At 38.8% G+C, this 24669-nt stretch overlaps 1 long non-coding RNA gene across 1 annotated transcript; it reads left to right on the top strand.

Moving 5' to 3' along the window:
- Positions 1–180: 180 nt before the first annotated feature.
- LOC123651762 lies at positions 181–24228 on the top strand. Its single transcript, XR_006740670.1, has 3 exons — positions 181–577; positions 11039–11179; positions 23557–24228. It is a non-coding gene; the product is annotated as an uncharacterized LOC123651762 (long non-coding RNA).
- The last annotated feature ends 441 nt before the right edge of the window (positions 24229–24669 follow it).

Here is a 24669-nt window from a genome sequence, read left to right as displayed (position 1 = left end):
CACGCACACCCACTCGGACAAACACCTGCTCCCCCGCTCCCTTCTTGAGTCTTTTTGGAGGGAGGGGACAGACCTCACTGTTCCATCTACAAGCAAGCACTCCCGTGTTTACCTGCCCCGACAAAACAGTTATTTTTGTTGCAGTAACTTTTCCTGGCCCGTGTGTTTACCTCTTCCCAGAGTTAAGTCCAGTCACGAAATCCAAGTTAAGGCAACGGAACAATCAATGAAGATTTTGCAACCCATTGGCGCCTTGCGCTTCCTGGAACTAAAATAAATGCAGGAAATCGAAACTTAATTACTTGAAAGAAATCCAGAAATCCCTCTGCATAATGTATCCAGTCATTTTTGGTGGCGTTTGTGTTCGATGCAGTGTTTGTTAACGCTATACTTTTCACTAAGGTCTGGCTCCCTTCCGGGGGACTCCTTGGGGACTGCTGTACCCCACACGGGCCAGGAGTTTTGCTTTAGCACTAGGCTCCCTCTTCTTCCACCGTGCACAGCTGAAGTAATAACGTTTCTTTTCAGAAGTCCTCAACTGTAACGGTACAAGAACCCTTGGCTCTGACGGCTCTGTGTAAGTAACAAACAGCCAAAAAGTCTCATCCAGTCTCCCTCCATTTAGCTCACTAGGGCTGTTATTTAAATTTGTGTGAGTTGTTTCATACTAGATCTGAAACCATGCCCCTTAGTGAATGCAAGCCAGGGCCATTTCTCTGAGGGACTGGTGCACCATCGGAAAGTGCCATTCTGCTGGTGATGGGAAAATTGATTAAAAGGTGGATTTTATTTTATTTTTTTCTTCTCTCCAGGGAAGTCCTTTCTCCCCTTCAAGTGCCATTATCTTCCTAAGGCACAGTATGAGAACATTTGTTCTGCCTACACTGTTCTTCAGGCTACTTAGCTGGACCACAAGACCTGGACACTAGTTTCTTCCTCTGGTATCTGTTCCTTTCAAACTCACTCATTTCCCCTTTGTCCTTTGGTTTCTAATCAAGAATCTTCATGTCTATAAAGTGCCCAAGGACCTTCTTCTGCCACTACTAACTAAAGCAGATGCTCTGTGTTCAGCCTAAAGATTCTGGCTAAGATCGAATCAAATAACGTTGGTACTTGTTGTGATGCTGACATCAGGCACTTTGGGGGAGTTTAGAAATTTGATGAGGACCAATGGTGTGGCCAGTGATTTGGCAGAACAGGATAGTCCCTGAGTTTATTAGCATGGTGACGGTGACTCCAGAAAGAAAAGCTTTCTCATAGATACCTTGTGGAAATCTGAAGTAATGTTATGAAAGAATGAAAAATACATTGGGGAACAGCTTGGCAACTGAAGTACATTTTGATTTAACTTACATTAACAGAAATGTAATGTAAAAGTGAAAGGATCTAACAAAACCATTAATAATTAAAAAATAATTACAGATAGTCTGTCCTTACTATTCATAACCACTCAACACTTTAGACAAAGAAAACGGAATACTCTTAATGGAAATGAAATGTGAGCAGACTGCCAGTGAGAAGTTAACCAGGAACTGAGCATTTGTGAAAGGAGAGGGTTTCCTTATTTTTTTCCCCACCTGCATATTTTAATTCTCTCAGAGTTAGTTTGGACCTTCCTCTTCCATCAGCATATAAACCGAGTGTCAGAGTTTATACAACAGAAATCTCTTGAGCAATAACAATACAGACCTTATTGAATTCTGAAGATTGGGGGCACCAGATGGCTTGTCTATTAACCATCCTCATTGACAAATATTTATAGGTGCCTAGGAGATCCATGCCTCTGTAATAGATTTTGGTTGGACAATCCCATCCCACAAGAGTTTCATAAAACAATGACCCTCTAAAGACAGAGGTTTGTTCCCTTTCCCTCTTTGTGGTCATGTGGGAAAAAAAGATTAATCATTCTTTATGGATTCAATGCCAACCTTTTTCTTATACTCCTCATCCAAGGAGTTGCATTCTAGTATTAAAAAAAAAAAAGTGTGAGTGTATTTTTCTATTACCTAAATGATATTTATTTTCTTTCCACTATGTATTTTTTCAGTATCCAAAGTCTTTAGAACAGTGTTCTACACATAATCATACAGTAAACCATCAATCATAGGCTAGACCTTTAAAAAGGTGGTGGATGAAAGATAGAGCAACTCCATTCTGGTTTTCCCTTCCTATTCTTCTTTATTTTGTTTGCGAGACACACGGGACTGCCCCTCGAGTGCTCTGTTGATGTGTGGAGGATCTGGGAGAAAATCAAAGCAGCCTGAAAGAAAGCAGACTTCACTGCCTCTCTTCAGAGATAAAGGGAAATCTTACAAAAGGAGAGATTTGCAGACAAAAAACTGGAATTCAATGAAGTCATGGCCCAGGCATTTGCTGGGAAGCCACCAGGAAGTGGTGACCTGCAGCCTATGTCAAATCTTGTGCATCTAAAGCATTTGAAGCCTCCTTCCTTCCTTCCCTCTCCCACATGAATTAGAAACAGAACAGCATGACTTTTGTAAGAAACAAATTTTAAAAACGAAGAAAAAGTCCAATAGATTGACTACAAAGCTTGCAAATACTTTCCAGCTATATAAACATGAGTTGTATGCATTTAGCATGTTAGATTCCTTGTAGGCATCCACTCTCAATTTTTTAATGCTTCAGAAGGACATTACTACAATGCCAACAAACTTACCTTTAAATCTTTATTCTTTCTTGAAATTTTACATATGGCCTATGATTTGCCTGTAAATCTCATATATACAGAATGTGAAAGTCAACCATAGAATCAGAATATTTATACCCAAATATGTGCTATTATCTCCCTCTTTCTTTCTCTTTTTTATATGCCTAGACAGATCATGCAGACAGCACACGTTCAGCTAACATGTGCTCTGGAAGATGCCTTGACTAGCTTTTCCCTGATATACATGCGATTTTAACTGGCCAAGCATCATTGCAAACATGCTGTATTTTAAAGCATTAAGATCTCTCTTCTTCAAAAACACACATTCTATATACTTTGTGATGGCATGTGCACATTGCATTTTTTCTTCACCTTTCAAGGGCAAGACCAAAGTAGGCATTATCAATATTGTGCTTAACTGGCATGTTTCTTTCTCTTTCTTTAATAGGATTGAACTGTTGTATTGCTAAGTTAATTTTTTTAAATTTCCAATTTTAAATTACAAAATATTTTAGGCTTACCAAAACTACAAACACTGTCAAAAATAGAGAACATTACATGGCCAAGATATGAAAACAACTTATATGTCTGTCAGTGGATGAATAGGTCTAGATGATGTGGGATATACACAATGGGATATTATTCAACCACAAAGAAGAAATTTTTCTATTTGTAACAACATGGATAGACCCTGAAGGCTTCATGCTAAGTTAAGTAAGCCAAACAAAGAGAAATACTGCGTGATCTCACCTATATATGAAATCTTTAAAAGCCGGAGAAAAGGAATGCTGTGTTAATTATTTCTTTTTAAAAAAATATATTTTATTGATTTTGTACAGAGAGGAAGGTAGAGAGATAGAGAGATAGAAACATCGATGAGAGAGTCATCGATCAGCTGCCTCTTGCACACCCCCTACTGGGGATATGCCCGCAACCAAGGTACATGCCCCTGACTGGAATCGAACCCGGGACTCTTCAGTCCCCAAGCTGACGCTCTATCCATTGAGCCAAACCGGTTTAGGCAATCGTTTCTTTTTACCCTATATTTTTGATGTTTTGACATTGTGGGGTTTCATTGGAGAAAGACTGCCCATCCTAGAGTTAGCTAATTCCAAGAGATAGCAAATAACTTGCCTGTGAATGCAGCTTGTACATATACACCAGCTAATCCATAGCCCACATGCCCAGCAGCTTCCTGTATGGAGCTCTATGTTCAGGGCCACTTACCACTGCTCCAGGCACTCCAGACATCCAGGGCCAGTCCCTGAGACACAGAGCATGCTGAAATTACTCTAACTAGTCCATCCTAAGCCCACTCTTCTGCCTCACCCATGTTTTTCCTGTGGAAACCACAGTAAAGGCTCTTGCCTACATTCCCTCTCATGCCCCCTGTCTCCTGATCAACCTTGGGGCCTCGCCATGTGTCCCAATGGCAACATATAACCCTCCTCTAAAGAAAGGAGAAATAAGACTTTGTTTCAATGGTGTTCTGACTTGTTGGCCTCAATAGTAATAAACTCTTATTTTAAAACCGACTCTTTCACTCATTCTTTTCACTCAGAACCCTCAGTGGGGCTTGTCTTGTCTGGTACTTTTCAGTCATCCATGCCAATGCCTCCTCCTCCATTCCTGCCGTTAAATTAAGAACTGATCATAATGATTTTCTCCTGCTCTGCTGCAGGAGCTGTAGAGCATCTGACTCCAATTGCTGTTCATTTTCTCTACCCTGGAAATGGCAGCCAGAGGAGGGGCCTGATTCAGCACCTCCCTCTGGAACCTCCATCCCTTGACTACTAGGTGATCGCTGATTGGGTGAAGAAGGTTCTGGTGAGCTAAGAAGGAGTGGCCCATTCCAGTGAGGTGTTATAAGGGATCACTGAGACACGGGAGAGCTGATTGGTGTCTCTCCCTGTGTCTGTTCACCATCCCTGCCTAGTGGACTGCAGAGCCAGGTAGGGAAATAACTAAGTGGGAAGCTGTCCTTTACCTTAGTCTCCTGCAAACAGAATTCGCTATGCAATACTTGGGACTGTCTTCTCAGCTGAAGCCCACAACACAGTGTGCTTTTTGGTGAGTCAGGATCTCCAGATATAATGAAACCAGTCCCACAATGTGTGTTCTATATGCAGGTCTTGCTCTTATAAGCAGTTGAGTTTGGGGAAGGTGTGTAGTCTTGTCTTTCCTCCTCCTCTCTCTCCTCCTCCCCCTCCTCCCCCCCTTTCAAATCCAAACTTTATCTTTATGTAAATCTCTTAAGACTTTCAAACACACAAAGTATCTTATCAGTTTAATCTTCATGACAAATCTTCAGTTGGAATATCTGACTTGCTTCTGGCTGAATTAGTTGACAGCTATCATCCTAGGATCCCCCCTTCACCACCATCCTAGGGATTCCCTATTAGGTTAAATCCTGTTTCCTATAATCTCCATTTAAGTTGACTATCCATGCTTTCTGAGAAAGTGCAATGAGAGATTTTTTTTTTAAACCACCAGGTTTGTGCTCTTCCCTTGGGGATAAAACTCATGGTAGTTGTGTTGCTGTGATTGTTTTATTTTTTAACCTAGTTGATTACCAGAGAGTAATTTCTGACATAGAAGCCAGTCCCTCGTGTAACACCTAAAAGGCTGGAATGTTGGACAAATGCTCCAATTTTTCCCCTTCTTGGGGAGAAGCCAGGATTTGGGTTACTTAGTCTGTGCTAACTTGGAAAAAGGTCGATGGCCAGTGAGTGCATGCAGGCCCAAGCCATAACTTTTGTTCTCAGTGGCTCCCAACCTGGAGCAAAACTCAGGCAAGACAGAACCAATCCCTCAGGCAGCCCCTCAAAATGTTAGAATATTGAACAGGTGGGCCAGTCCTCTCGTGATTCCATGGTGCTATAGTGGGGGAGAGAAATGGCAAGATGGTACCATGCATTTTCTACTTGCTTTGATGCAGCTGGACTCATGACCAATTGGGGAGTGGGAGCCTCTCAACTGGTCTCTGAATTTTTTTCCAAAGGAAACTGATGCATGTGTTGTGTTGAATCAGTGTGTGCATGTGGGGAAGGAAGTCTGGGCTTTCTCTTCTGCCATATTCCTGACAAGTCATATTGGGTTAAAGCCCACACTAATGACCTTATTCTAATGTTACCTCTCTAAAGACCCTATCTCTAGAAATAGCCATGTTCTATGGAACGGGGGGCTATGATTTCAACATATGCATTTTGAAAGGATATAATTCAGCCAATAACAATGCTACAACATGGATAAACCTCTAAAACATTATGCTAAGTGAAAGAATTCAGACAGAAAAAGTTGTACAGTATATTGTGTGATTCTCCTGTGGAGACAGACTGTAGATTGATTGTTGCCAGAGGCTGGGAAAGTCTAACAGTGAGTGACTATTTATTGAGAATGGAGTCTCCTTTGTAGTCAATAAAATGTTTTGGAACTGGAGAGGGGTGACAATTGCACAACCTTGTGAAAGTACTGAATGCCACTGAATTGTACACTTTAAAATGGTTAATTTTAAAAAAAATATATTTTATTGATTTTTTACAGAGAGGAAGAGAGAGGGATAGAGAGTTAGAAACATCGATGCAAGAGAAACATCGATCAACTGCCTCCTGCACACCCCCCACTGGGGATGTGCCCGCAACCAAAGTACATGCCCCTGACCAGAATCGAACCCGGGACCTTTCAGTTCGCAGGCCGACACTCTATCCACTGAGCCAAACCAGTTTTGACTAAAATGGTTAATTTTATGTTATGTGAATTTCATATGTTTAAATGAATTTGTGAATTTGATGTTTTATGAAAGTGCATGTGTTTATCCTATATAATAAAAGCCTAATATGCTAAGTATCTGGTTGTCCATTCAACCAATCAAAGCATAATATGCTAATAATATGCTAAGGTTGCTCAACCACTTGCTATGATGTGCAATGACCACCCGGGGGCAGATGTTCTAACTGGTAGCTTAGCTTGCTGCTGGGGTTCAGCCCATTGGGACTGAGTGAAATCAGCTGAACATGCCCTGGTGCCCTCCTGTGGTCGTCCCTCCCCAGCTGGCCAACCTCCTGCGTCCCTCCCTGGCCCCAATAGTGTACCAGTGGGGTCCCTTGGCCTGGCCTGTGCCCTCTCACAATCCAGGACCCCTCAAAGGATGTCAGAGAGCCAGTTTCCGCCCGATCCTGCAGGCTAGGCTGAGGGACCCCCACTGGTACACAAATTCATGCACAAGGCTCTAGTGTGTCTATAAAGAGATAAAGCAATATGGCAAAAGAATAACAATTGGTAAGGCATAAACTTTTTTGTAGGTTTAATGTTTTTCAAGTAAAATTTTAGAAAAACTGAAAAATGGCTTTTTTAAAAGCCATTCCCATCACTGTGAGCTTCTCCCTTGTAAAGGCAAAGGATGATGGCTTGTCAGCATAAAAGAAGTTAAGTCAATTCTGAAAAAAGCAAACAGAAGTGAGTGATTAAAGAAAAGCACAGGTATATTCGTGCAGACTATCTCTCTGATTGAACGTTTCCCCATAGAATGTAATACCTGTTAGTGTTGATACCCAGATTTTATAAAATGTGTGTATATCTCAATATAATATTTCCTGGCACATGGTACATGGGAAAAGTTTATAGTTACATTAAGCTAAAACCAAAATTTTAAAAAAATGCATAAAAAGAGTGTTTCAAATAATAATGAAAGAGAGTGTATGTCTCAAATATTGCTGAGACAAAGAGGTTCTCATAACATCATACTCAGTGTGAGTCACTCTTTAATGTTGTGTGTTTGTCCTGAGCTTGTTTCCTCAGGGATTTTTAAATTTCGGCAAAACCAAAAGTTTAATGTTCTAAAATAAGTCCTCCAAAAGTTGAGAAAGGGAAGAAAATTTTGGAAAAGGAAGCAATGGAAGAGAAATGCGACCTCCTAAAAAATAATTGTTGACAATTTGCAGTCAACAAGAAACAATGCTTAAATATTTCATATCCTGACATGGTAGTTTGTTACCGACATGTATACCTTTTATTGGTCTTAGCTATATTTCAAGGGAAGAGAGAAGGATAGAGAAACAGAAGCATTGACCAGAGAAACATCATTGATCGGCTGCCTCCTGCATGCCCCCTGCTGGGGATCTAGCCTGCAACCTGAGCATGTGCACACAAAGATAAAAGGCATTGTTGCTTAAAAGAGTGAAAACAGGAGACATTGAAATGTCCAATAACAGAGAAATAGCTTAATAATCTGTGGTACAACCATATTATTAAATAGCATCCAACAACTGTAATCTTGCTTTTAGAAAATATTTTATTGACATAGGATAATATGCTATATATATGAAAAAACAAACAATACCAAACAATAATTGTTTTTGTTTGAAAGAAGTATTTAGATACACATAAAACAGTGAAAAAAACTATTAATTTTTAAGTGTACTGTGAGAAATTTTAATTTTCTAAATCATCTGTGATGAGCTTTTATTTATTGTATCACTAAAATCATATGTGTGTATAGACTTAGGTATAATTATAGATATAACTTTTCCAGGTTGCCTACTTTTTCATGTGATTCATTGCCTCTCTTATTTAAAGTGCTGTAACTAAGTGATCCATCCACTGAACTCATTCACTTTCACTAGCTGCAGTGAATGTTTACACATTGAAAATGCTATTTAATTGACTTGAGAAGGATATATTTTGCCATCTAAGTTTTATAGTACATCCCTGAACTGGGGGAAATCTCACAGACTCATCTAGAGGAGCCAGTCTTAGCTATCCCACACTTAGCCAGGGATCCCACAGAATAATCCTCTAAATATGGCCTAAATCATTTCAACTGCCACCTTCCATATTGCCTCTTGTTGCCTAGGGCTGAACCAAGATGCTTCCCAGGCAGCTAAGAGATAGGACAAGAAGGTGTGTATTATCAGACTACTTTTTCTCACCCTTTTCAATTCTTTATTATGGAAAAGAATGTTCACTTGGTTAGTTTAAGGAAAGAAACCCACTTTGTTAAGTAAGTAAGTTTAAATAGCATCTCAGAGACAGAATCCATTATATTCTCTACCTCAATTTCCTAGATGATATATACTTGGAGAACTTTTGTAAACTAGTTGTTAGTTTTACTTAAAAAAATAACACACCAAGATGATCAGATTTATCCTGAAGATGGTACAGTAACTTCAATATCTGATCACCTCATTAGCTGCAAACACATGGCATAAATTTATAGATAAAATATAAGAAAAGAAAATCCCATAGTTGTATGATGAGGTAGGAAGGTTAGTGGTCCCACCCTACAAGCTAGTAACTGGGAAGGAACAAAGAAAGCATTCACCCAGAGGTGGGCAGCTTCTGGTTCTTCAATTAGAGAACTGGATTCAATTACCTACACATTATGTCACATTACATTTCATGGCAAAGTTTTGGAGGCAAACATTGCTATTATATAGACTTAAACTTTCAACAACTAATGAATACTTTGTCATGAGCCATACACTTACGGTTGGATGGTGGGTTGGTTTTAATCTAAGGCAGGAATAACGTAATCTATATTTCTCTCTTTATCATATCTTAATATCCTTTTCTTAATTTACTACACATTATTAATCTAAATTCAAATATTTCTTCAATTGAAACTCCTAGTGGAAGATCCTTAAATTTTAAAGAAAACATTGGTGGCAGCATAATGCAGTGAATTTGTATTTGAGGTTCATATGTTGGATTAGTACTTCATGTACCATCATTTGAACAGAAATATATTATCTGAGATATATTAAGATTTTAGGCATTAAAATGTGTTCTAGTAAAATTTTCAACATACAATAGGATAGAGACTATGTCCAGGGCCAATTTTACTAATAAATTTGAAAATATTCAGCAATGTTTTTGTGTTCTTATTTATTCCTCCCTGAAAGTTATTTTGGCACTTGCACAGTTACCAGTGCTGTATTTTACAATATTATTTTGAACAGAAATAATTCTGAAAAGAAGCACGATAGCATCAGAATAGTAATGTAAAGCAATATGTTTTCTCTTAAATCTCAATTCATTTTGTGTAAGAGTAAAACCTCTAAGTAGATCATTGGCATTGTGGTACCCTTAAGCAAATGAAGCTCTGTCACAGTGAACACACACACACACACACACACACACACACACACACACACACAGAGTTTGATTCCAGTTGGCGTTAGGTGTTGAAGTGCAAGTTTAAAATTTCCTTTCCCTTCCAGATAAGATGTTAGAAAACCCAGGTGGTAAATTTATTTTAATTTTGTTTGTTTTCAGCCCTCACTCCTCTGGCAACTTCAGTCTCTTGCCAAAGAACTGTCCCTACTATTTGGCCCAGTTGTTTTCTGGCAACACAAAAAGGGAGTGGAAATCACTGGAGATTTTTTTTTTCTTTTTTTTTTTTTTTTTCTGAAACCAGACATGTGGGGTTGCAGCAGTTGGCAGCTTTTGATTATTCTCCACTAACACTCCCAAAGAAGTTTCAGGCTGCACCTTTTGTTCACTGAAGACTTCCCTCTAAAGGCATTTCAGGAGGAAAATGGCCTGTAGACCTCTTGAAAAGAACTGTCTGGACCCTCTGACTTCTCTCATTCCTTCTCCCTATCACTCTATTCCCTATCTCTATCTCTCTCCCCAGACCCCCCTGTTCCATCCCACCCTCCTCACAACAGCTCTCAAGAAAGGCTCTGGCTAAAACTGGTTTTGCTCAGTTTATAGAGCATTGGCCTGCGGACTGAAAGGTCCTGGGTTTGATTCTGGTTAAGGGCATGTACCTTGTTTGCAGGCACATCCCAGTAGGGGGTGTGCAGGAGGCAGCTGATCGATGACTCATCGATGTTTCTAACTCTATCTCTCTCCCTTCCTTTCTGTAAAAAATTAAAAAAAAAATTTTAAAGAAAGGCTCTGACACATTCATTCACATTAAGGCAAAATTGACTTACTGCTATATCAAGTAGGTAGCAAGAGTCACCTTTTCAGGGAAACTCTGCACTTCTATAAGAGTTCCTGAAACTAAATCTCTAGCTGTAGTCTCCAACATTAGCAAGAATATAAGGAAAATGGAGAAGAGACCCTGAAATCATATAATGCAAATTGGTGCTTATTCTATCGATATAATACCTATTTGTAAGGATCCACCCTAACATGATACAAAGAGGCTCAACTACATAGATCTGATTAGTAACACAAGCAGAAAATTGACCTATTGCCAGTTGAATGTAAACCTATGAATAGGTAATACCTAAAACTAAAGACCGCATTGAAGTATTGTCTTTTTTTCCTTAAACTTTATTGTTGAAAGTATTACAAGTCGCCCCTCCCTTTTTTTTCTTAACCCATTGACCCCCCCTTCCCCAACTTCTGCCCCGTCCCCAGGCCATCCCCCACACTATTGTTTGTCCATGGACTATGCATGTCTCTATTATAAAAACTCCATGGCTGTGACACCATCATGCCATCACAACCAAATGCCAAAAGGCACCTGCTGAACATCATATGATTTCTTCATGGAAACAAGTAAGTGCTGTTCTGTTCAATTCTCATCTTCCAAATGAAGCTCAATTTAAGTGCTCCTGAGAAGGAAAGGTTAGGGCAGGAAACTATTCTTATCTCCGGTCCACAACTGTCTTCCAGCGAGGCTGTGTGCACTGCGAGGTGTGTGCAGCGAGGCAGGTGAGGTGGGTGGGGACTTGACATTGGGTCTGGAGGTCTCGGTCTGGCGAATTTTCATGTGGTGGGCCTCTAGTATGCATATAAATTCTTTGTTTAATCTCTTTTAACACACGTGCAAAAGGAAATATATGTTTAAGGTATCTAAGTAACAACATGCATATAAGGTTGATGGGAGATGACACATTTGCAAAAGGAAATATGTATTTAAACGGTATCCATGTTGGCTTTAGTCATTCATTACTCTTTGCCATTTTTATGCATCGACCAACAGAGCTACAGAAAAACGTGGCTTTACAAAGGTGAAAATAATGAGAAATATAACTGGAATTCTTCCTTAAGGAGAGTGATTTGGCTACTTGTGCAATTTGAAATGGCAGCAATTAGTTTCTTAGGGGACCTAATCACTTGCACGAAGAGGAAACATATCATTTTGGATACAGAATCAGCATTTGATTTGATCAGCAAATCCCTATTTGAAGAAAGAAAAATAGCTTTAGGGCCTGGGCGGGCCAGAGTAGTGAGCCATGCATGTGAAATGCCAGCCTTTGACTAGGAATATAAATAATGATTAGCTTATACCACATGGTGCTTCTCCTTGTCCCTCTCTCATGCTCTATATCTGCGGGGTATTTTGTAACATGTAACTGTGCAAGAGAGGGCAAGCTGGCCAAGGGGCCTGGCCCTCACTTATCTCTTGTTAACTCTGAGTGCCTTGCTTCCATGCAGATACCTATTGTCAGAAGGTAAGAAAACTCAGAGGTGTCCACTGTAGCCAGAACACAGTAGCATTTTGAAGATAGTAAGACATCTTGTTTCTGATGCCTTCGTTTTAAAGTGACAACTAATTGTACATTCAAAAATGAAATGTGGACATATTCCATTTTAGGTTAGCATGCTTTCATGCCAAAATTTCCACTAGGATTGTATGGCCTCTTTTCCCCCTAGACATTTTATTTATGGAATTAATTTTAATCAAGTAATTTGTATTCATCTCCAGTGATATAAAGCAATACTACAATCTTCGTTTCTTAGTAAAAGAAACACAGAGTAAACATTTTTCTGAGAACCAAAACATTGAAATTTGATGGTGAGATTTTTTGGATGTCAGAAATGTATTCTGTCCTTAAATTTGAAGAAACTCTGCCTGACCTGTAGACATACAACATAGTGTGGAAAACTTGAATGGTTATTCAGAAAATTTTAACATATCTTCTCAGTCTGTTTCCTTCCCTGACAATTATGTCTAAATACTGCAGGTGCACAATTGACTGTGTCAATTTATGAGACAGATTGGAGGGTTAGAGGGCATTTGTCCATGGGGCATGGCTTTCTCTCTGTGTCTGAGGACTCAAATGTCCAGCCAAACTTCCCAGTTTCTTTAACATCTAAAAGAATTATGCTTGTTCTATTCTTTACTAAGATGACAAATGGATAAAATGTGGATGAGTAGTAACCTGATTAAAAAGTCAGCAATGACGCCCAGTGTGGATTGTTGTTTACCTCCAAGCCCTGGTCTTGTGGGCCTGGTCATTTACAGCCCAATGCCAGTCAGGGTCTCCTTCACGGCCCGCTGTCCTCGTTCTGTCTCTGACTCACCATTTATTCCTTTATTTACTCTGACCCACATTTGTCTGGCCACTTTCAAATACTAATATTCTTCAGTAATTGAGGAGAACTGGAGTCCCTTTGTCTGCTACTTTTCCAAGTTCCTTCCTTAGAGTATATATATATATATAGGCTTTCTGTTTCTTGGCAGAGTTAATTCATTTCGCCTTCTCTGTTTCTCATCTTGGCCCTGGTTTCCATTGTCCAAATGTATACAATGAAGACACACAAAAGGGTTACACTCTTTCTCCATGATTTTCCCCCTCCTCTTCTCATATGCTTCCTAAAACATAGAGATGTTATAGTCTATCATGGATATAGCTAGGAAGAAAAAGAAATCTTTAAACCCATAACTGTATGGGACACTTTTCCCATCATTTGAAATTTTAGTTTCTTCTCAAGGGTGGTGTTTTCCACAGAGGAGGAAATTTGGTGAGAATATGGATAGAAATTATCATTAACAATGTGATTCAGGTTCTTTAAACATACACGCGCGCACACACACACACACAATGTTTATATTTCAGAAGTAGAATACATCTTTAGGAAGTTCAACTTTAGATGTGTAATATGGAGGTTTTTAACATGGAAATGGGTTTTAAGTACCAAGAACAAACATATTTATGTTTTAAAACATTCTCAGTGTGGCCTGCACTGGAAAGAAGATAAAAACAAAGGTTTAAAATGTCATATATTCTTCATGCCAGTCATTCAACAAACCACAATTAAGCTAATCCAGAATTAGCTTAAAATCTGCCTTTTCAACCAACAGTATCAAGAAACATGTCAACAGGAGAGTAAAAAGAGTGGGCTATATAAATATTGTTTCTAAGAGCTGTCCATCACTATTTCTGGCAATGCTTGGATAAAAAAAAAAAAAAAAAAAAAAAGGAAATGTATCAATCAATAGGTTCTGCATGACTCACAATGCCAGAGCGCCTTCAAAAAGTATTAAGAAAGCCAATAAATCAGATAAGATGACTTTCAGATGATGAGGACGGAAAAGGTCTCCAGGTGCTTCTTGCTCATCTTGGGACACTGATTACAGACCCAGAACGTCTCCTCTCAGCCTTTAAGTGTTCATCTGCTCTGCTCGGGGCCCATTTGATGTTGTCCTTTTTTTGTTGTTGTTAATTGTTAACTTCATGAGCAGCTTATGATGATGAATAGGTCTTGCATGGGAGAAGTTTAGACTAATGTTGAGGTTTAGACTTCTTATGTGTTTATTAAATAAAGGATATTAATGGTGTCCTTCAAGTCTTATTTGTTTACTGATTTTTCATCATTTTACCCGTCAGTCATTAGGAGAGAGGTGTTGAAATCTCTCACTATAACTGTGCATTTATCAGTTTGTCCTATAATTTCATGCATTTAAAAATATATATTTTGAGATCAATTTATTATTAGAGACATTACTTAAGAACTGTTATATCATTCATTATTATGCAATGAGCATTTTGTCATTACAGAATGACATCTCTTATCCCTAAAAATGATTTTTCACATAAACTCTTTTGTATGATATTAATATAGAAATGCTGGCTTTCTTTTGGTTACATTTTTACTTTTTAAAAATTGATTTTAATTGCTTTTTGTTTCTTTGTTTTCTCATTTCATTATTTACTTCATTTTTATTCTTTTAGGAGTCATCCTTGAAATTTTACCATAGTTACTTAACAACCTGAAAAGCTTAAAGCTAATCAACATAGTAACCTCTCTTCCAAGAAAATAGAAGCGACTTAAAACAAATTTATTCCAATGTCTCCCTCCCCAAATTATATGGATTTGTTTTTAACATGATAACTGGCTTCTCTGTGGAGAGGGAGGGTGAGAAGGCCAAGTGTGCATATGCAGAAACCAGTCAGCAGGCCTTGGCACTGGTCCAGGTGAGCAATGATGGCAGCTGAGATTGATGGATTGGCTGCAGTAAGACAATTAGGTACTATTGCTTCCCACAAGGGGATGGAATCAGAGTACCATCTTGTATAATGTAGCTGGTCTCAAAGTGTGTTACAGTAAATAATAGCTAATATTAATTGAGAGTCTGTATTGGCTGGGGTGGGATTAATTTGATCCAATTAAATGGATTTTTCCTTTAATCTTCACAAAAAAAATCTTGTAAGATAGATTTGTGGCTTCACCTGGAGAGAGGCCCAAGGTTACCACCTAAGTGCTTGGCTACCCTAAGGCCTGAGAAAGATAAGAGGTGAGGCCACAGTGTGGATAGCTGAGCCAAAGGGCTGCTGTGGTTGGCTTGGAAGGAAAACCATCCCCTTGAGAACCAGCGACCTGAAATCGCCTGCTTTTGTGTTCTTGTTTACACTCCATTTCAAAGTAAGACTAAATGTCCTTATTTTTCTCTTGAACCAACAAAGTATGTTAGAGAATTGGAATTAGTGTGCAAATAGAAGCTCTTCTTTTCTTCTTTTTCAATATACTCAAATAGAAAAATAAACATTCAATTTCTCTGTGAATATACCCTGCTGTTACATAAAATATGAACATTTATCTATTTAGTATCTATTTTGCATTTCATGAGATATATAAAACTTCCTTTGTGCCCTAACCAGTTTGGCTCAGTGGATAGAGCATCAGCCTAAAGATTGAAGGGTCCCAGGTTTGATTTCGGTCAAGGACGCGTACGTTGGTTGCTGGCACATCCCCAGAAGGGAGTGTGCAAGAGGCAGCTGAATCGATGTTTCTCTCTCATTGAAGTTTCTAACTCTCTATCCCTCTCCTTTCCTCTCTGTAAAAAAGTCAAAAAAATATAATTTTAAAAAAGTATCCTTTGTATTAAAAAGATATAAAATAGTTGTCTGTCCCATAGTAAACAGTTTAGGGATGATAAGTATTGTTTAAAAGTGATAAGAATTTTAGTGGGGTATTTGTTATAGGTAATCCCAATTTATGAGTAAGCAGGTTTCCAAAATTGGGTTCAAATCTCATTTGCATTTCTGTGTAAAACAATAATTATAGTCAGCATTTATCACAGGCCTACTATGTATTGGGTGCTTTACAAATATAATGTGTTAATCTCCCAGAAAATACCACAAAGTACGTAAGTTATTTCCATTTTACAAACAAGGAAACTGAAGCTGAAAGAGGTTAAGTAACCTACTGACAGTCATTCAGCTTATAAATAGCATAGCAGCATTGGGATTTTAACCTAGGTCAGCTCCAAATCTTGGCCTCATTACACCATTTGTGACAAGCTTAAGAAGTCTAACACACAACACAATATACAGATGATCTATAATTGTACACTTGAAACCTATATAACCTTATTAACCAATATCACCTAACACACTTAATTTAAAAAATAAGTCTGAAATCATAAATTCAACTTTAATATTACTCCTAAGAACTCAGGGTTTGCCTACTCCCCTAAGCTTTCCCAAATCCTGAGTTCTGATTGAGCTATGAACCTTTTTCAGTCCACAGCCCAAGGTTGGAGCAAACCCCAAACTAAAATTTCTCCAACCCCAGATCTGATGGAGAACCTGAACAGAGCTGGGTGGGCAATCAGCCTCTGGGCAGCCAGCATGGGTCAAGAAGAGGCTCTAATAACAGCTGGAGCATGAAAGAAGAGAGAGACTGGGCCCCGGGGTTTACATTTCTGGTGTGGGAGTTGGAGGCATGAACTTGGGTCAGGGCAGACCTGTAGCAGATACTGGCTGAAAAGGGCTGTGTTTACAGGTGGCATAAATAGGAGGTTGGGAATCATTCTGTGCCAGAAGGGCACAGCAGTTTCCCTTAGATTTCAGCTTTTATGTATGAGGATTATCTGTATATTTGTCCTTTCCTTCTCCCTCCCAAGATATTCTACTGGGAAATAAATGTATTTTAGCAAAACGAGAAGTAAAGACATTTGGTAGAATTATTTAGAACTAAGTCTCCCTGTTGCCTGACTTATATATATATATATATATATATATATATTTTTTTTTTTTCTACTCTTGTGGCCCTTGGCTGTACAGAAAGACAGTCTAATTTATTTTTGTATTTTCTATAGTGATCTAGACATAATGGGTGTTCAGTAAGCATATGATGAAGGGAATCGAATTCTTGATCACCAACATGATAAAGTCAGGAATTCATTTTCCTAATAGACTAAATTAAAAACTTTTGAAGACAGGTATACAAAGGTGAACAGCATGGCAGTACATTAGCAAGGCTGTGTCTGCTGGGTTTTTACTTTAAGTAAAATGTTTCCAACTGCTTCTACATAAAAATCATCAATAATCTTACCATCTTTCTGCTAAAACATCAGTCTACCCTGCTAATTATGGCCTCGCCAAGGTCTGGTCGCTTACTTAAGCCTTCAATCCTCTCTTACTGGGGTTTCTGCCCAACCTGTCAGCAGACTACACAACTCTACACCTGCTGTTCATGTCCTCTGTTAACAATGACTAAATCCTGCCGGGACCGGTTTGGCTCAGTGGATAGAGCGTCGGCCTGCGAACTTAAGGGTCCCGGGTTTGATTACGGTCAAGGGCATGTACCTTGGTTGCGGGCACATCCCCAGTGGGGGGTGTGGAAGAGGCAGCTGGTTGATGTTTCTCTCTCATCATTTCTAACTCTCTGTCCCTCTCAATTCCTTTCTGTGTAAAATCAATAAAATATATTTTAAAAAAAACAGAAACAAAAAACAGTGACTAAATCCTGAGGAGTGTATGTGGATTTTGCCCAGGTAAACAGCGGCCTCCTATCTGAGCAATGGGATGGCCCTGAGTTGAATAAACTTCATCACAACAATGAATTCCAAAATTCTACTTGCAGTTATAGTGAAATGAAATGGAAATATGGTTTAGGAACTCACAGAGTGCTTATATTTTGGAGGCCAGTGTACTTCAAGTTTTATGCTTGGCTCTATAAGTAAGCTGGTGATTTTCTCCTGCCCACTGTAATAGTCAGGTTTAGGGGTCCTGAGTCACACTAACCAAGCAGAGAAGAGCCAGTGCATTCATTTAAGAAATGTATAAATCAAAGGGGCCAGAAAGTTCCCTAAGAGAGCCTACTCTGCTTTCATAGGATTATCTACATGGGAAGCCAATTATAATCAAAGGGCTATGTAGTGAGTGTGAAATTGGAGCTAGGGATAATCTTAATGGTTAGTGTTATTGAGTTGTGATAGGTTAATTTATACACTTTGAATAAAATTAATTTAATTCAGTAATTGTTGAGCATCCTCTAGAGCCTCGTGAGGAGGACCCAGCATTGCTGATGGCCTGTCAGTGCAGCCCCTTCCCCGGACAGCCCTGGAAACAGGGCAAACACTGCGTCTCTGACTCTCCCTCTGAGCTTCCTGCTGGAACTAGTCAGGATGCAATGTTAGGTTAAAACGTTCTGGATTGCATTGCAAGCATGCCTTCATGTGACGTGTACATCACCCAGATGGCACTTGTGTCCCCACATCTCCTTATCAGTACTTTACGGTCCTCTTAAATTATTACTGTAGTTGGTAATTTTAATGGCTAAGATGACTTACTCCTTTAAAATAAAATGATTATTCTTTTTGAAAAGTCACTTTTTTAATATATGCAGTATATACATAGTTTAAAATCCAGTAATACAAAAGGATGTACAGTAAGGATGTACTTCCCTTCCATCTCTGTCATCTTTTTATCTTTTACCTCCTTCCAAATTTTTTTATTCTTGCTGATGGAACCTGGGAAGGGTGCTTAAAAAACACATTCCAAATTGGGTCCTTCTCATGTACGTTCTCCCAGCACCCCCACACTTCCCTTATTATTAGCACATAACTTCTTGCTTCCTTATTGTACGTATTATGGTATATATTGTCATCTCTTTTGAGAAATGGAATATTCTGCTATGTTTTATTCCCAGCACTAGCACAGTGAATATACCTAAGTATATGGTACAATAGATATTTGTTGAGTGAATAAATATTACCGGTAACTGACATTTACTGTTTATGATAAGTGGAACAAGATGTTGTACTGTTTATTGTAGTGTATGGATATGGGTCAGTGCCCCACCCATATTTCCCTTACTATTTTGATACACACAGGACCAACTGCTAACTGTATTTCTTTGCCTGAGAGCTTTCTCTGACCACCAGAACCCCAAATGCAAGGGAATGAGTGAGCCCCTCCCACCACCACCACCAGTAGCCCTCAGCCAATGACTGATGGGAAGTGGATATATATATATATATATACCCATTTCTTTTCTCCCCAGGGTGGGATAATTCTGAGGCATGCCTCCTTCATTTGCTTCCAGGATTTCAAAGCAAGATTAAACCCCAGTTACATATAATGGTAACTTGTTTGAAAAAGTGTTAGCTGACAACAATGTCCTGAAATTAACATTGTTGTCTCTAATTGGCCTAACTTGGATCATGTGCCCACCTGGACAATCACTAACCCTGCTCTGATTGGCCATCTTTGGCATCAGGGATGGAATAAATTTCACCAGAATCATCAAGATTGAGAATGAGAAAGGAAAGAAAATCAGAGGCCTTTTTCAGAAAGTATGGTGGTTAGAGATAGAACAAAGAACACCTATATTCTATTACAGAGAAAGAACTGAGACTCAGTGAAAAGGAAAAAAAATTTCATTAAGATTTATAGCTGGTCTTAATTATTTATCAGACCTCCTAAGGAAAATAATATTTTTCTATTTTAAACTTTTCCCTGAGAACCTAAAGTGAAAGATTCTTTTTATAAGTAAGATAGATATTTTTCTTTTGGGGTGGGGGTGAGGACATGATAATATCCACCCCCAGTGAGTCCATAGGTCAAGCATTTGGCTCTTACAAACATATAAAAATATTATTTACCTCTACAAATATATCTGACAGGATTTTTCAAAATAACGTTTAAGGAGTTTTCAGAAAGAAAGAGATAGCTCTGGTGACATCTGGCCATAGAAAGTTTGAGGTGCCAGAGATTTTACGCACTTGAAGTTTCTCATATTAAAAGACTTAAAACCTCTGAGTTCTTTCTAAAGTACCTCTTATTTGCTATTAGTTAATTCCTCAAACTTAAAAGATTTACCTTCTCACTGCACATTCTTATTCTTTTATTCACCTACTGCTACTGTCCTAGGAATGCCAGATTTCTTAGCAATTCAGCATGTTCAAATATAAGAATAATAATATCCCCCATCTTCAATTTAGAATTTAATGAGTTATGGAATCTCTGGCTCTGAGAAATGGATGGGTAGCTCCATTTTACCTCCACCCTAGTTATTTATTAAGTTGGCTCTTGAGATGCACGGTAGAGGTCTGTCCTCTGAAGACACACTCTTTGTCTTGAGTGGGGCCAACAGGAAGCCCATCTACACTTTCCCTAAAAATTTGAAGAAGAGCCAAGTTACTTATTCTTTCACTGACCATTGGCATGCTACCCCTGTCTTCAGAGATCAGCTTCAAGATGGGGCAAAGAAAACGACTGTATCTTAAAGATGAGGTCTGCTTCCTGGGTCTGTAAGGAATGATTAGAAAGAGATGACCAGAAAGAAAGTTCAAACCATCCCTTCAAAGCTGATGCAACATAAAAAATCAAATGCAAAACTCCAAAAGAGAAGGAGAATCGATAGAGAACCCTTTAGTGAAATATTTTAGAGCACTGAGGACTGGATTTAAAAAAAGAGAGAAAATATTTGTCAAAGCCAATATATACAAAACAGCAACATTATATTTTCTTTAGACACCCCTAGTAGAGAAAGCCTTCTGTTCCCCTCCAGGGCTGGCTTGGCTTGGGCATTTATGCCCTCAGGGTGATTGACAGGAGAGGGAGGTGGCAGGGGGAGGGGAAAGAGATGGTGCTGGGTGTGTGTGTGCACAACTCAGGCCTGCTAGACTTCAATTGTATCAATGTAAAGAAAATTTCTTTTCAACAGAAAGAAAAGACTTTGTGGAGCTAGAAATTGTTGGAATGAAATTCCAGCTTGACATCTGTTCCAGATTCACCTGGAGCTGTTGCTTACCTACTTAGAGGCAGCTGGTGACATGGCAAAGCACAAAATGTTCGAGAGAAGAAGCTAGGAGAACTGAACCTCTTCCCACCACCTCCACACACCACAGCCACGTTATGCTGGTGGTTACACAATCATTCTCCTCTCCACAACAGTGTTCTCTCCTAAAAATCAATATCCTTGGGTAAGGACTAACAACAAAATAAATAAGTAAATAAAAAAGAATTACCAGGGAGCTTTAAAAATCCCAACATCCAACCTATATCCTAGACCTGTAGTCAGCAAACTGAGGCTTGTGAGCCACATGTGGCTCTTTGGCCCCTTGAGGGTGGCTCTTCCACAAAATACCACAGCATAGGTGAGTCTATTTTGAAGAAGTGGCATTAGGGGAAGTTTAAGTTTAAAAAATTTGGCTCTAAAAGAAATTTCAATCGTTGTACTGTTGATATTTGTCTCTGTTGACTAATAAGTTTGCCGACCACTGCCCTAGACCTCTAAGACTCTATAAGAGTCAGATCCAGACTTTAATAGTTTGTAAAGCTCACTCACTGTTGGTGCCTGGATATCAACAGTGAGGGGTATGCAGTCAGCATCTTCCTTGGAAAGATCTTTCTGTTATCATTGTAACCTCTACCTTCCTTATAAATTATATTCATAATTTCAGTTCTTCCTTTTAAAACAATTCAGAATAAATCCAGTTCTCTTCTCCCCGACAGCAACCTTCTGCGCAGACACATATACCTTATACTCTGCATTCCAATTAATGTTACTACATATCTATTGTCATTTGGTCCCCATTTTGTCTCAGCAAAGTAGGTATTAATTTATTATTTCAATTTTACAGCTCATTAAGGTGAGATTCATAGAAGTTACCACTTGAGCAAAATCATACCAATAAGTGTCAGAGGCACAGCCTGAGCCGAGGCCTCTTAATAAATCTGTGATATAGAATCTGTATGTTTGTTAATACATCTAAGATGACATTGGGGTTGTTTTCTACCAGCTTTATTGAGATACAATTCACATACCATGAAATTTAAAACATACAATTCAGTAGTTTTTAGTATATTCATAGATTGTGCAACTATCCTAACAACCAGATTTTAGAACATTTTCATCACTCCGAAAAGAAATCCTGAATCCCATTCGCAGTCACTATCTTTTCTCCTCACTCCAGCCTCTGGAAAAATATGTTCTGTTCATACAATGGAATAACATTCAGCTATAAAAAGGAATGAAGTACTGACACATGCTATAAAATGAATGAAACTTGAAAACATTATGGGAAATGAAGGAAGCCAAGTCACAAAAGATCACATATTATGTGATTCCATTTATATAAGATGCCCAGAATAGGCAAATCTATAGAGCCATTAGCTTTTGGGGAGAAAAAGTTGTAGTAAAATACATATAATGTAAAATTTATCCTCTTATCCATTTTTCAGTGTATAATTCAGTGGCATTAAGTATATGCACAGTGTTGTTCAACCGTCACCACCATTGATCTTCAGAACTTTTTTTATCATCCCAACTGAAACTCTGTGCTCATTAAACCATAGCCTCTGCAGACTTTGGCAACAACCATTCTACTTCCTGTCTCTATGAGCTTGACTGTTTTAGGCACTGCATATAAGTGGAATCATGCAGTATTTGTCCTTTGTCTCCCTGATTACATTACCTAGAATAATGTCTTCAAGGTTCATCCTTGCTGTTGCATGTGTCAAAATTTCTTTCTTCTAAGTATGAATAATAATCACATATACACATAAGAAGTTACATATATATGAAATTACATATATATAAATAATATTTTTTATCCACCTCTCAGTGGGCACTTGAGTTGCTTCCACCTTGGGCTACTGTGCATAATGCTGCTATAAACTTGATTGTACAAATGTCACAATTATATCTGAGATTCTGCTTTCAATTCTTTTGAGTATATGCTCAGAAGTGGAATTGCTGAGAAATGGTACTTTAATGTTTACATTTTTCAAGGAATGACAATATTACTGCCCTTGGATTTTGTGATCAGTCCATTTACTTACTTTATATATTGTAAAAGCTTCCATCCGATTTACCATTTGTATGGACCAGGCCAAACCTGCCTGTGAGCCATTCCAGGTCCTGAACAATGAGGTGAGACACCAGCACGCCACTTCCCACCATTACCGGTAGCACTGCTTTTCATAAACTATCAGGTTAATGAAATGTTTCATTTTTTTTAAACTCAGGGACTCAAACTTTGAAGGAAAATCTGAAAGTGGTTCTTTATTTTTAGTAATCCTGTGAGTCAGAAACTTTTCTCCTGGCCCATGGATGTTCAAAGAAAAGCCATTTATGAACAGGTGGCTTCTGCATGTGGCCCAAACAGTATGTTATACACTGAATTTTAGTCAGAGAAGAATCAATTTGCATCCCCTAATGGTTTTGCTACAGTCATGCCTCAAGGCATAAGAATAGACTGGATTTTGTATCACTTTATTTGTCTGACTCATGAGGGAAAAGACAGATTGAAGCAGTTTCTGAAATGGAAAGGAGAGAAGTACTACCCATTTTCCTTACCCTCAAGTGCTTTCTTCCCTCCCCCACCTCTCCTAAATGTTATTTTCCCTGGGGGGAAAAGAGGTATTCATAGCCCTAAGTTCCTCAATTTATCACTAACATTTTCTTTGCAGGAGCAATGGATAGAAAACCACCAGGCAGAGAATCCAAGATGGCAGCAGAGCTGGTGGAAGCTATGCTCACCTCCTCCCAGGACCAAACTGAAATTACAGCTAAAATATAAAGCAAGCAACCTGAATAACCAACTGATGACTAGCTGAAGAAAAGGATTTATAGAAGAAGCCACCTCGAGATTGGTAGGAAGGGCAGAGATGTGAAAAGAGTTGGCCCAGCTGAGATTTTGGAATGATACTTCAGCTGCAAAAGTTTCTTCTGAGGAGCACCAGGGCCAGGAAGGGGTGCCCACATAACATCTGGCTGTGAAAAGCAGCGAGGTTTCTACCTCACAAGGTAAGATTTGGACAATGTGAGAGATCTAGCAAAGAGAGAAAGCATATATGTAAAGATCATGTTCTAGGACCAGTAAGGAGGCCAGTGTGGCTGTTGCAGAGAGAACAAGGAAAAGAGTAGAAGGTGAACAAGGTGGTGAAGGCTGCTAGGGTGACTTTGGGAGGAATATCAGAAACCCACTTTTGAATATGTTTAGATCAAAATGCCTATTATACATGTATCCAATTAGAATGTCAAGTAACAGTCAGATATGTGATTCCAAATGAGAGAGCTTTGGACATTAAATCCAGACTGGTATAAACTGTTTTTGTGTGGGCCTTTTATCATTGTTTGCAATAAAAGGTTAGAAGCAGACTGTGTCAGTCATAATAACCCCTGATTATTCCAAGGAGTTAGACACTCACACAATTATTGAAAAGGAGTGAATTTCAGGGGATCCAGAAATACAGGTATCACAGAAGCCTCCTGATAACCCCTCCCATTTCTCAATGAAGTAGGACACAGGCTGAGTGCTGAGAGTGAGAGGGGGGAAGAGAGATGAGTATGAATTTTGAGAAAATATCAGAAGTTGGATTGGTCATCAAAAAGAGTCTTCTGAGCTGACTCATGATTAGTCAGATGAATACCCAAGATTATGACATAATCTATTTTATGTTATTTTCCTTCCTCAGAGAAATTCTACGGACATTTAAAGTAGTTCGGTTTGAAGTTCTTTCAGGGGCACAGCTGCACACCGGTTGCCAGTAGGAGATGTAAGCAGAATTTCAGCCCATCCC

Source organism: Pipistrellus kuhlii, unplaced genomic scaffold (assembly GCF_014108245.1).
Source record: "Pipistrellus kuhlii isolate mPipKuh1 unplaced genomic scaffold, mPipKuh1.p scaffold_m20_p_8, whole genome shotgun sequence".
NCBI classification, from domain to species: domain Eukaryota; kingdom Metazoa; phylum Chordata; class Mammalia; order Chiroptera; family Vespertilionidae; genus Pipistrellus; species Pipistrellus kuhlii.
The sequence above is the reverse complement of the archived record's forward strand: the minus strand, read 5'-3'. Positions and strand labels throughout refer to the sequence as shown.